Source organism: Rhinolophus hipposideros (assembly GCF_964194185.1).
Source record: "Rhinolophus hipposideros genome assembly, chromosome: 22".
NCBI classification, from domain to species: Eukaryota; Metazoa; Chordata; class Mammalia; order Chiroptera; family Rhinolophidae; genus Rhinolophus; species Rhinolophus hipposideros.
In genome coordinates this window covers 3,158,816-3,171,581 of record NC_138068.1, presented here as the reverse complement: position 1 = coordinate 3,171,581, position 12,766 = coordinate 3,158,816, and the positions used below count along the sequence as shown (strand labels likewise).

Sequence of the window (12,766 nt, the reverse complement as noted above, 5' to 3'; positions counted from 1 at the left end):
AGTGCGGGCAGAAAGCAGGTGATGGACAACAGGGGCCATGGGTGTGCTTTGGGAATCTGTGCTTAGTGGGGATACAAGCCTTCGGAGCTCCTGGGCTGTGTGGAAGGAAGTAAGGCTTGCAGAAGGAACAGCCACTCTGTGTGGACCGCCAGCCACAGGTGGGCTGTGCTTTGGCTGCACAAGGCCCTAGTGTCACTGACAAAAGGTGCAGACACATCCTCTCCCATCTGAAGCTGTGTGGTTGCAGAGGGATAACATTTGTGGTCTGTGGTTCAGGCAGACTCCATCAGATAGCCTCATATTAATTGTGTGGCTATACTCAGCACAGTCCATTGGTGTCACTATTTACCAGTTGGCGTGAAATGTAGAAACTTTATCTCCCTTTACTTCCCCCATTTACAATTGTCTTAAAAATGTCTTCTAATACATTTAGAGCCATATCAGTCAGTGCTGTTTTTGTCTCCACTATCAAACGTCATTTGGAAAATTCCAAAGGAAATATTGCATTCACTTATATTTTCACTCTTTCCATAGTTCTTTTTCCTTCTTGATGTTCCAAGTGTCCTTCTTTTATTGTTTTCTTTCTGGTTAGAGAATTTCCTTTACCCATTTCTTTAAGGTATGTCTGCTGGTGACAAATTCTCTTTGTTTTCCGTTATTTGAGAATGTCTGGATTTCTCCTTCATTCAAGAAGAATCTTTTTGCTGGATGTATAATTTTGGGTTGACAATCTTTTCTTTCATTCCTTGAAAAATGTTTTGCCACTTTTTTCTGGCTTCCAAGTTTCTGATGAGAAACCTGCTGTCATTAGAATTTTTTTTCTCCTATAGGTAAAGTGTCGTTTCTTTCTCACTTCTTTCAAGAACTTTTTCTTTGTTTTTACAGTTCAGAAGTTTGACTCTGATGTATTTTGGTGAGGATTTCTTTGATTTTATCCTGTTTTGGCTTCACTAGTTTCCTGAATCCATGGGTTTATATCTTTTGCCTAATTGAAGTTTTCAGCCATATTTTCTTTGACTGCTTTAGCCCAGTGTCCGTTCTCCTCTCCGTTCGTGATTCTGATGACATGATTGCTTTAACTTTTGTTAGTCCCATGGGTTTCTGCCGCTCTGTTTATTTTTTCAGCCTATTTTCTCTCGGTTGTTCAGACTGGGAAATTTCTATTGTTGTGTCTTCAAAGTCACTGATTTGTTGTTGTTGTTTTGTTGTTCCCTCCATTCTGATGTTGAGCCCATTGTTGAGTTTTTTAAATTTTGGTGATAATCTTTTTCAGTTCTAAAATTTCCATTTGGCTGTTTTTTTAAAATTTTTAAAAATTTTCTATGTCTTTGCTGAGACTTTCTATTTTTTATTTGTTTCAAGCGTATTTGTAAGTGTCCATCGAAACATTTTTATGATGTCTGCTCTAAAATCTTTGTCAGATAATCCCAATGTCTCCTGTGTCTTGGTCTAGGCATCTACAGATTGTCTTTTATTCATTCTGTTTGAGCTCTTCCTGGTTCCTAGTATAAGTGAGTTTTAATGAAAACTTGGACATTTTGGGGACTATGTTATAGAGTCTGGATTGATTAAACCTTCTGCCTCAGCTGGAGTTTTTGGATGCTGTTTGGCAGGAGAAGAGGGTAGCTAGAGGTCCAGGTCACTTACTCACTTTCTGTTGACCCCCCAAGGAGGAGCTCGTCATTACTGCTTGGTGAGGGTGTAGTTGTAGGTCCCCACTAGGCTGTCACTGATCTCTCCCTTGGGAGATGGCAGTGCCTGGGAAAGATAGAATGACTTGTGATTATTCCCCATGTGACTTCCACTGACAGTGTGGGCGAGGATGGTTTTATTGCTGTTGGATGGCAGTGAACGTCCTGACTCTCTGCACAGGTCTCCTCAGAGACCATCCAGCAGGGAGGGAAGTGGATAAACAAATTGTGCCACACCCACATACCGCAATACTGTTCAGCAATAAAAAGGGATGAATTGCTGAAATACACAGTGACTTGGATGGATCTCAAAGGCATTATGCTAAGAGAAAGAAGCTGGATTGAAAATGTGACATAGGCTATAGCTCCATATATATGACATTCTGGAAAAAGCAAAACTATAGGGACAGAGATGGATCGGTGGTTGCCACTGGCTAGGGGTGGAGGAAGGGGCTGGCCAAAGAGGCATGGGACAGTTTGGGCAGCGGGGAGGTATTCTTTTGCATCTTGACTCTGTTGGTAGTTACACAACTATAGCTGTTTACCAAAATTTTTAGAATTATACACTACAAAGGGTGAATAGTACTATATGTAAATTGTTCCTTAATTAAAAAAAACCAACAACAAAACTCAGTGCAGGGTGGTATTGCTGAAAGATGGAGAAGTTTGAGGGGTGTGATCTCTTGTCAGCTCTCTGCAGCCAAAAGATAAGCTTTGCAGGCCCTAGTTAACTGTAATATGTCAACTGTCACTGAAAACTTAAACTGAAGAAAACCCCCCAACCCTCACTGAGACCCCCACACCTTTATGAGTAAAACCCATCAGTGCACTGCATTTCGTGCACACACTATGTGCACTTACAGTGTCCATCCAAACGCTGTATTTCCAAAGTGGGCAGTTTAACATGGAGGGGTTAAGTGTTGTAATTCTCAGAATCCCGTATTTGGGACTCTTTGTCCTACCCAGCCTTGAATTCAGCTTGCAATTCAGTTACATCTGTTTGCTATTTTCCTGCCTAATTAATGTAATTATCTAAAACAATAGCCATCACCAATACAATATTCTGAATTATGTGATTTCACTTCATAAACAAACAAATCTGTTTCTATCCTGCCAGGCGATTGTGGATTGTGGTGTTATGTACAATTTTATATGTTCTAAGCTGCAAGGGATCATGATACACCTCCAGGTCCTTAATGGAAAGAGCTGCCTTTGGGGTGCGTGATGGCTCGCAGAGGTCACCTTCAAAGCTGTGTTCTGTGGAGAAAGAGGGGTGGTCCTGGGTGACCATTCTCACCTTTGTGTGAGCCTTGTCTATCAGCCAGCAATAAAGCTGTAAACTGTGCTTTCTCCATCTGCCATAGTGCTGAGTGTAGGCACAGCAGTACGAAAGACAGGCCTCTTGTTTGTCATTTGACTAAGAACGGTGCCTCGATACGTACAATTTCAGGTCTTTTTGTACCTAGACATTTTCCTGCCCTGTCCTGCCATTGAAGAAACAAAGGCCCAGGGAAATAAAAGCTTTTTCCAGAAAGAATCACAAAATATTGTTGGACAGCTGGCATCCATGACTGCATTTCCTTTACATTTAGTTATGCCTCACACACACCAGGCACATTCCTGGGTGTTCCCTCTGCCTGAAACACTCCTCCCCCACATACCAGCTTGGCTCACTCCGTAACTAGCTGCCTGTGTTTGTTCAGACAGCACCTTCTCAGTGTGGTTCACCTGACCCATCCCATGTAAAATAGTGACCCTCCCTCCTTGCCTGGCCCCTCTCCGACCTCCCTCCCTCCCACTCCTATCTTTCCTTACCATGCTCTCTTTCTTCCATAACACTTATCATTTTCTGATACATTATATAACTTATTTTTAAAAAATTATCTGTCTCCCTAACTAGAATGCAAGTTCCATAATATGAGCTCTTTTGTGACACATAGTTGGTGTTCCATAAACCTTTGCATGGATGAAAATATCAATAGGTAGAAATGAAACTACGATAGTCATACGCTCCATTTAATGTTGCTCTGAAGACTGCTAATTCGTCTATCACTTTTGGTTTGAAATACTTTACTAAATAAACCTAATGCTTGTTAGTGTGAGTGTCTTGATCATTCTTATGAGCCCCCAGTTGAGGAGACACATCGTGGCCGACCATTCAGTGTACTCTAAGCCAAGGGGGGTTGGAGCTCTATCTGCCAACTCTCTCTGCCAATAGTGACCTGCAGCCTCTCTTCTAGCCAGTTAGTTTGCATTCCAGAGAACATTTCTGAATTAAAATGCGTGTCAAAAAATATGCAAGTACTTGAGCTGGTTTGCCCCAAGACACAGAGGAAGATAATCTTGCTATAGGTTAAAATGCAAATTTATGGGCTGTCCAAGCCCTTCAAAGAAATGGGTGAGAAAACAGAGGGTAAAGATCAGCAGACACAGGCCATTGTGGACACCAAATGAGCTGGAACGGTGACCAATGGTTGAAAAAGGGAAGCTGAAGAAACTCAGGTCTGAAGCATGTCAAGACCTTGTGACATTTGAGGAAAATGGAAAGTACAATGCCATTTCCAGGGGGCTTATCAATAATGACCCTTTCAATGCTAATGAATTTATCTAGCCTAGCAATGTCCGCGGTGAGAAGTGGGTTATCAGTAACGTCACAGTCGTGAGGAATGTGGCAAGGTGGACATCACCACAGGTCAAAATTACCCTTAAAATTCTTTAGTCGGGTACCATGCTGAAGCCACGTTGTTTGTTCAGTTAGCTCTTGTTATCTAACAAACAACCCCAAACACAGTGGCTTAAAATGATAACCATTTATTTAGCTTCTGATTCTATGGGTCAGTGTTTTAGGCTAGGCTCAGTTGAGTGATTTTTCTTATCTTGGCTGGACTTACACGTGTGAGTGTGTGTGTGTGTGAGTGTGGGGGGGAGACTGGCTGGGCCAGGAGGGCCTCCCCGGGGATGGCTTGTCTCAGCGCCATGTGGCCTCTCATTGTTCAGCCCCCTAGGTTGGGCTTGTTCTCACGGAGGAGGCAGAGCAGACGCACCCCGTGTCCCAAGCCCTAGTCTTGGAACCCGCTCGCCATCCTAATGCCACTCTGTTACCCAGAGTCAAGGGGTAGATAAAAAGTCTCCATCTCTTGGAGGGTAGAGCAGCAAAGTTCCCCTGCAAAGGCTGTGGGAACAGGGAGGTGTAAGGGATTGAGACCACTTTTTTGGCCACCTACAAACGGTATTTCTCAGTACTTCCAACTCAGCCAGTTTTTCCTTTGGTGTTGAAACATTTCTTTGTTTCATCCACAAATGCAGTAGGGGGCTTGTATATTCAATGCACATTGTACCTGAAACCCTGCAAACACTGGAACTGCAATCAGCAGTGAGATGCTCATGGTGGGAAGGCCAAGGGGAGCTCAGCTGACCAAGGCTTCAGGTCTCCTCATTTTAGCTGCCACACACTCGTGGACTTGACGGCCAGGGGCAGTGACAAGTGATGAGCATTGTTTTCCTTTTCTGGCAACCTCTGAGGTTGAATTCAACCTCACCTCATGTTGAGTGACTCCACAGTCTTCCTCAAGGCTGCACTTCATTCATTCCACAAATATTTATTAAACACCTCCCATCTGCCGAATACTGTTTGGGACACTGGCCGTCCTGGGTCAACGACTGATATTATGCAGCCGTTAAATGTAATAATTCAGAGACAGCGTCACAGCCTGAAAACATAACTCGTGCTGCATCTTGGATATATAAAAAGAAAATATCCCTTTACATTGCCGGTAGCTGACTGGATCTTCTCAAAAGCCCTACTCCCTGGGTAGTGGGAGGAAATTTTTCAAAAAGCTGGCATGTATTTGTTGACTTCACTGAGTTTGTACTTTGGGCCAGGCCTGTTTAAAATTCATTTAACTCTCACACAACCCTACGAGGGAGGTGCTACTATTTCCCCATCTTATAGATGAGGAAACTGAGTCACAAGGAAGTTGTGCAGGTCATCTGAAGTCACAGCATCTGTAAATGCAGGGCCCTGCCTCCAGAGCCATCTCTCTTAACCTAACCACTGTGTGGAGCCAATTAAATAAATGTCCAGGCCCCTGTGTCCCCACATTTTATGTTCTGTTCCCACCATCCCCCTCACATCTTCAAGATGGCATCTGGCAATCCATTGGGTCCACTCTGGGGCTCTCATTACAGAGCTATTCTTCCTACTAGGTGCCCCTTTCCAGCACTCTGTGAGCTCTAAGTCAACCCCCATCTAGGCCATGGGAGGACCTCGGCATGGGGGCTCCCTGGGGTGGGGGCTCTGCTCACCCTTGTCTTGCCCTGGACGTTTCCATACAGTTTTTCGATAGGGAGATGGGACAAGCCCTGGTGTTGCCCCCACACCTTCTCCTCTCTTGATTAAAACCTGACTCTCCTGCTTGCCTACCTCATGTAACCCGTTTCCTCCTCACCATCTTCCAGGGCTAGGAAAATGGCATCATTTTCTTTCTTTTCTGTATTAGTGTCCTGTGGCTGCCATAACAAAGTCCCAGAAACTGAGAGGCATAAAACAACAGAAATGAATTCTCTCACAGTCTGGAGGCCAGAAGTCCAAAATCAAGGTGTGAGCCGGGCCGTGCTCCCTCTGAAGGCTCTGGGGGAGGCTCCTTCCTGCCTCTCGCAGCTTCTGGGAGCCCCGGCTGTCCCTTGGCTTGTGGCCGCATCACTCCAATCTCTGCCTCCATGGTCCCATGCGTCTTCACGTGGTCTTTTCTCTTGTACCTCTCCTCTCTTCTAAGGACACCAGTCATTGGATGTAGGGCCACCCGACTCCAGGCACAGGTCCTCCTGCCTTGGTGCCTAAAACAATAAAACAAAGAGAGAAGATAATTTAAAAAAACCCTTTCTCTCTCAACAACAGTATCTGCTCTCAAGTTTGTTGTCCGACCAGAAATCCTAGTTTGTATATTTGAGGCTGGATCAACCTGGTTCTGTCCATCTTCCTTCTTTCGAAAGGAATACACTTCCCAACGACTTGACCTTGGGTAAATCTCTCCACCTGTCAGGACATCATTCCCCTCACTGGACCAGAGCAGTGCCTTCCTCATAGGCCACTGTGTGGGTGAGGTGACCTGATACAGGTAAAGCAGTTGGACCAGTGACTGGTACAGGATAGACGCTATGTAAGACTCAGCTACGTCTGTGACGAAGGTAAAAATGTATGTTGTCACCATCTCCCTTTAGGCAGAGACACACCTCAGGCTGCCTGAGGTAAAGCCAATTGACTTGGAAAAGCAAAAAAGAGAAAATCATATTAATCGTTTTCAGCAGATTGCTCCCATATTTGGGCTTAGGCTGTGACAAGTGCTGGTAGATGGTATCTATTTAATCCTCCGTGTTTATCCCCATTTGACAAAGGAGAGTCCTTTATGTTGAAGGGACTTGCAGAAGCCACTCAGTGGGGTAAGTAGCGAAACTAAAACCGGAACTTGGGAGGTTTTTTTTGTCAACCAAGGGAACCCCGGCCCTGGGTAGGCAGGACAGGAGATGGCAGTCTTCCCATTTGCCAAGCCACCCTGACATCGAAACATCTGAAACCTACCGACCATCTACAGGGAAACCACAGGATTTGTATAATGAAGCCAGGCAATTTGAAGCGATGCGCTTCTGCATTAGCCTTCTGTACACCATGATTTTGTTGGTAAGCTCCCTCTTGGCTCAGTTACCTCAATTTGTTTAATCAAAATATATTTTGTCACCAAGCAGAATGAATTTGGGTAAAGTTGTAGCGAGAACCGCCATATGTTTGGCCCCTGGAGTCAGGTCCTGTAGCAGCCTGGGGAAGGGCTCCTGCTTTCAGAGAGGTGGTACTCTATCTGACCGGACAGTCCCCCTCCCATTCACCTTCTAGACTGCTCTAGAATCTGACAAAAGTCAGAGATGCTTTCGCTTTCTGGGAAAACTCAACCATGCACATAATTTAAGTTGTAATTTCACATTGGGCCCTGGCAGGCCCAGATGCAAGTGTGAGTGGGCTCTTGAGGGGAGTTGAAGGAGGGGGCAAGGGCTGGCAGTGTTACCCCAGAGGCCAGGGGCTGGAGCTGTAATTGGGACCTGGAGACGCCACCCAGCAAAAGTGTGGCCTTCACAGAGAGACAGAGCAACCTGGGACCAGCCCTGGGCGGCTCTCCTCCTTCCCTATGCTGACCTGCTGGCGTGGACACCAGAGGAACGGGGAGCCCGTGGCTACAACCTCGGGGGCTCAGGGAGGAGGGAAGGAGATCGGACCCATCTCGAGGGTCTAGCCTGAAGGTGTCCCAGGTGGAAATCTTAAATTAGAGGTGTAGACCCCAAAATATGGGACCATACCACTTGGGTGAGCAAGATCATATGAGGGGCCCACAGATATGCACTTAAAAAGATGAATAGTTATATATTTATTTAATAGTTCTTAGAAAAAAATGATAATCGTGGTAATGATATAGTCCTCCCCTCTTTTTTTCTCTCCAGTTATTTCACGTACTTATTTATTGCTTTTTTGTTGTTGTTGTTTTGTTGTTTTACTCTGATAGGTAAAAACATGGCACCGTGGTATATATATCTTGCATTTCTTGGTCGGCAAGGATAAACATCTTTTCATATGCCTTTTTAAAAATGGTTTTGATTTAAAAAGTGTTTTAAGTTAGTAGACTTAATTTTTTAGAGCAGTTTTAGGTTTATAGAAAAATGAGGGAAAAGTTCCCAAATGAGGGAAGAGTTCCCAAATACCACCCTAACCCACCCCTCTCCTACAGCTTCCTCTGTCGGGAGCATCTTGCATTAGTGTGGGGCTTTTGTGTGACTGGGGACTCAGTGTCATACATTGTTATTAACCGAGTGTACATTAGGATTCACTCCTGGTGGTGTGCATTCTGTGGGTTTAGACAAATGTAAAAATACACGTATGCGTCATGGCAGTGTCACACAGAGTAGTGTCACTGCCCTAAAACCCTGTGCTCTATCTGCCCATCCCTCCTGCCCCCAACTCCTGGCAACCATTGGTCTTTTTACTGGCCCCCTAGTTTTGCCTTTTCCAGAATGTTGTATAGTTGAAATCACACAGTATGTAGCCTTTCCAGATTGGCGTCTTTCACTTAGTAACATGCATTTAAGTTTCCTCCATGCCTTTTCCTGGCTTGACAGCTCATTTCTTTTGAGTGCTGAATAATATTCCACGGTCTGGATGGACCACAGTTTATTTATCCATTACCCACTGCAGGACGTCGTGGTGGCTTCTAAGTTTTGTCGATTATGACTAAAGCTGCTATAAACATCCGTGTGCAGGTTTTTATATGATTCTAAGTTTTTGACTCATCAAGTAAGTAAAGATATGGTTCCCTCCTCCCTCCCTCCTTTTTTTTTTTTTTTTTTTTTACTTTTTAAAAGTTGTAAAATAGACATAACATAAAATGTGTCCTTTTAACCATGTTGAAGTGCGCAGTTCAGTGGTGCTATGTACCTTCACATTGTTGTGCAAACACTTCCCTTTTAGAGTCAGGGCATTTCAGCAAAACAGACCCCCATTACCCAGGCATGGGAGGAAGTAACGGCCGGAGTGGTCCCCACACATGGCACAGTAGGTGACAGGGGTGCAGGACTGATTGAAGCTTTGGAAGCTTGTAACTAAAACAACAGTCTCAGCTGTTGTTTAGTTCTTTGTGAAAAGTTGTGGTTAATACGTTGTGTACATTTCTCCAAGGGGCCCCAACTGTGAATTTATAAAGCCTATTTCTTTCTTTGCCCCTTTGTGGGTTGTTTAGGAGGATGGGGGCTTTGGAAATAGTCAATGCTGTCCCTTGTTTCTCCCAGCTCTCTGTTCACTCTCTGTTCACTCTCTAATGCTGCACACTCATACCCAAGAATATGACTGGCTTAGGGGTTGCGGGAAGTGGGGGGCAGCATACATGGCAGAATGGAGGACCTTCTGTGTTGTGGGCCCTCATGATGGCAAGGGTGAGCCCTTGACAATGAGTCTAGCTGAGCAGGTGGTCTTCCCAGAACCTTTCCTGAGATCCGCCTTCCCAAACCTGTGTCTCAGTTTCCCCATGAGTCTAACGTGGATGATATGATCTGCGACCGCCTTGATTCAGGGTGAGGAAAATTAGTGGCGCTTTGAGGTTTCTGGAGAAACATGCCATTTCCTGGGAAGGTGCTAACTGGCTCCTTATCTTGCAGGCAGGGATCCGCTGCTCCTAAAAGGCATCAATTTTGCTGTGATCACAGAACATGCTGCGGAGAGAGCAAAATGATACTCGCGGCAGGTGTGTGAGAAATACAGCTCTGTTTTTCCGGAATTTCTATTTTGAAGCCCCACTCCTCCCACCCTGAGGCAGTCAGTTCTGGGCTTCTTTTCTCCTCCCCCCCGGGCTTATTTGGGGGGGATGTGTGGGGCTTGGTCCTCAGCTCCTCGAGCAGCCCCCGCTTCCCCAAGATACCCCTCGAGGACACGCCCTTTGACCCATTTTATGACCCATTTTCCTGGTCACTGCTGAGCCTCTCTTGGGTGCTCTGAAATTCATTCTGGGGCTGCATGGCTCTGGGTGTGGGACACCGGTGGGTGTCCTCCATCCCCTCCTGGCTGGACATGAGCTGTGGGCTACCGCTCTGTGGCCTGGGGCTGCCCAGATGGCCCTGGGCGACTGGGTCCAGGTCACCCCTCCAACTGACCCTGTGAAGCCAACGTTGGAGGTCTCCTCCCTTCCCTCTGCCTTCCTCCTACCTCCTCCCAACCCAGGGGCCATCATAACCCACGGGTTGGGAAAACTGGCTCATCCTCTTCAGATGTTTTTAGGGTTTAGGCTTTAGAATTCAGAAGTCTTTATTCTGTTTCTGCCACAGCAGCTTCCACAGAAGCCCTGCCCGTCAATCTCCCACTGCACTTATCATTCTGGAGCCAGCGGTGGGCAACGTTGTTATGCCTGGTGGCTTTCTGGGGCCTCTAGGGCTGGCTCAGTGCGTCCACTCAGCCAGCTGGACCTGCCAGCAGATCATCGTTCCCAGGAGTGGCCCTCAATGCTTGACAGCTCCCTCGCCCCAGGTTGGGGTAACTGAGGTGTGTCCCCAGCCCTGTGAAGCTGCAGCTGCCCCAGTGAGGAATGGCTTCATAGCTTCTGTCACCAGCTTTCCCACTCCCCTGTGAGTGTTTCTTGGGATTGCTTCCCAAACAAAATCCTTGCAATAGCATCGTTTTCTTGGGAACCCAACCAGAGCAGCACCCCTTCCCAGAGGCAAAGAAGGGAGCCTGCTGTGCTGACTGATGGGGGAAGAGATGGGTAGGAGGAAGGAGCGGGTGGGGGAGGAATCACTAGCTAATAGTTCAAAATATTGTGGTGAATGGTTGAAAACTCAAGTGAGTCGAACTCAAGTGACTCCTTGCCTGGCACCACCCTCAGTGTTTTTACACACACAATTCCATCTGACGGTCCAGTAGCTCTGCCCAAGTGACCTGCCCTGAGAACCCAGGGAACTGGGTCTCAGGCAGAGACCAGCAAACCAGGCAAGCAGGGCAGGAACTCAGGTCTGACGGTTCCCTTGGGGAGCATCTTGAAATTCCTTAGCTCGTAGAAAGGACGCAGCGTCTGGAGGTCAGCCATTCTCTTCTACTTACATTAGCACCAAGTCATTCTAATAGCTACCTGCTGATCTCTAAAGATACCTGTCTTTAAATCGTTCTTTAAATAATGATAAGGTCTCAAAGGTTTTGAGGTAGGTGGCATTGTTCTGTGAGATTCATAACGTTAGACAGATTTGTGCGTAATACAGAATAGGAGAGATGGTCTCAGGATTGAAAAAAGGACCGACTTGAAGCATTTGCCCATTTCCATGGTGTAAATACTCCCACCACGGCCAGTTCCAAACTGTGAAGATGACGTTACTGAACCCCAAATTGGGAAGAGGTGGGATGTGGAGTGAGCTGGTATTTACATTATACCAAGGCCAGCAATGTAGATAACCTCAAGAACACTGAGAATGGTAAGATGTAATAAAATAATTAGTAAGTGATGAGTTTTAGTATTTAGTACCTTTTTTCCTGAGGTAAAATTCACACACTAAATTTACCAGTTTAACTATTTAATGTGTACAATTAAATGGTACTTCGTACATTCATAATGTGCCACCACTACCTCTATCTAGTTCCAGACATTTTCAGCACACCAAAAGGAAGCCTTGTACCCAATTAAGCAGCTGTTCCTCATTCTATCTCTCTACCCCTTGTAACCACCATAATCTGTTTTCTGCGTCTATAAATTTGCCTATTCTGGATATTTCATATAAATGGGATAATACAAATGTGGCCCTTTGAGTCTGGCTTCTTTCACTTAGCATAATGTTTTCAAGGTCCATCCATGTTGTAGCATGTTTTTTAAATTTATTCTTTTTTTATGGTTGAAAAATATCCCATTATATTGATAGGCCTCATTTTATTTATCCATCCATTGGTTGATGGGCATTTGGGTTGTTTCCATCTTTTGGCGATTGGGAATTGTGCTGCTATAAACATTCATATACACGTTTTTATTTGAATACCTATTTTCAATTCTTTTGGGTGTTTTCAATTCTAGCAGTGGAATTGCTGGGTCATATGGTTGTTCTATGTTTAACTTTTGGAAGAACTGCCAAACTGTTTTCCACAGTGGCTGCACCGTTTTCCATCCCCACCAGCAGTGTGCAAGTGTTCCCCTTTCTCCGCATTCTCGCCAACACTTGTTTCCAGTTTGATATTATTATTACCGCAGCCTTGCTCGTTAGTGTAAAGTTGTATTTGATAGTGTTTTTGATTTACAGTTTTCTAATGTAATTGACCAATGATATTGAGCATCTTTACCTGTGCTTGTGGTCATTTGTATATCTTCCTTGGAGAAATGTCTCTTCAAGTCCTGCGCTCATTTTTAAACTGAGTTGCTTGTCTTTCTTGTTATTGAGTTGTATTCTGTGTTCTTCATGTATTCTGGATATAGCAGATATACAATTTGCAAATATTTTTCACCCATTCTGAGGGTTGTCTTTTCACTTTCTCGATGTGTCCTTTGACGCACAAAAATGTTTAATTTTGAGGAAGT

At 45.1% G+C, this 12,766-nt stretch overlaps 1 protein-coding gene across 4 annotated transcripts in view; it reads left to right on the top strand.

Moving 5' to 3' along the window:
* Positions 1-12,766, top strand: part of ZNF831 (zinc finger protein 831) — a 103,800-nt gene that overhangs the window by 22,844 nt on the left and 68,190 nt on the right. The window contains exons 2-3 of one of the 4 annotated variants that reach the window (XM_081033715.1): positions 9,882-9,967; positions 10,548-10,841. The exons of 1 other annotated variant lie outside the window; for it this stretch is intronic. The gene's annotated coding sequence lies outside the window, so the exon portion shown is untranslated. Of the gene's footprint in view, positions 1-9,881; positions 9,968-10,544; positions 10,842-12,766 lie in introns of all 4 variants that reach the window. 2 more of the 4 variants (XM_081033713.1, XM_081033714.1) reach the window with 2 other exon arrangements.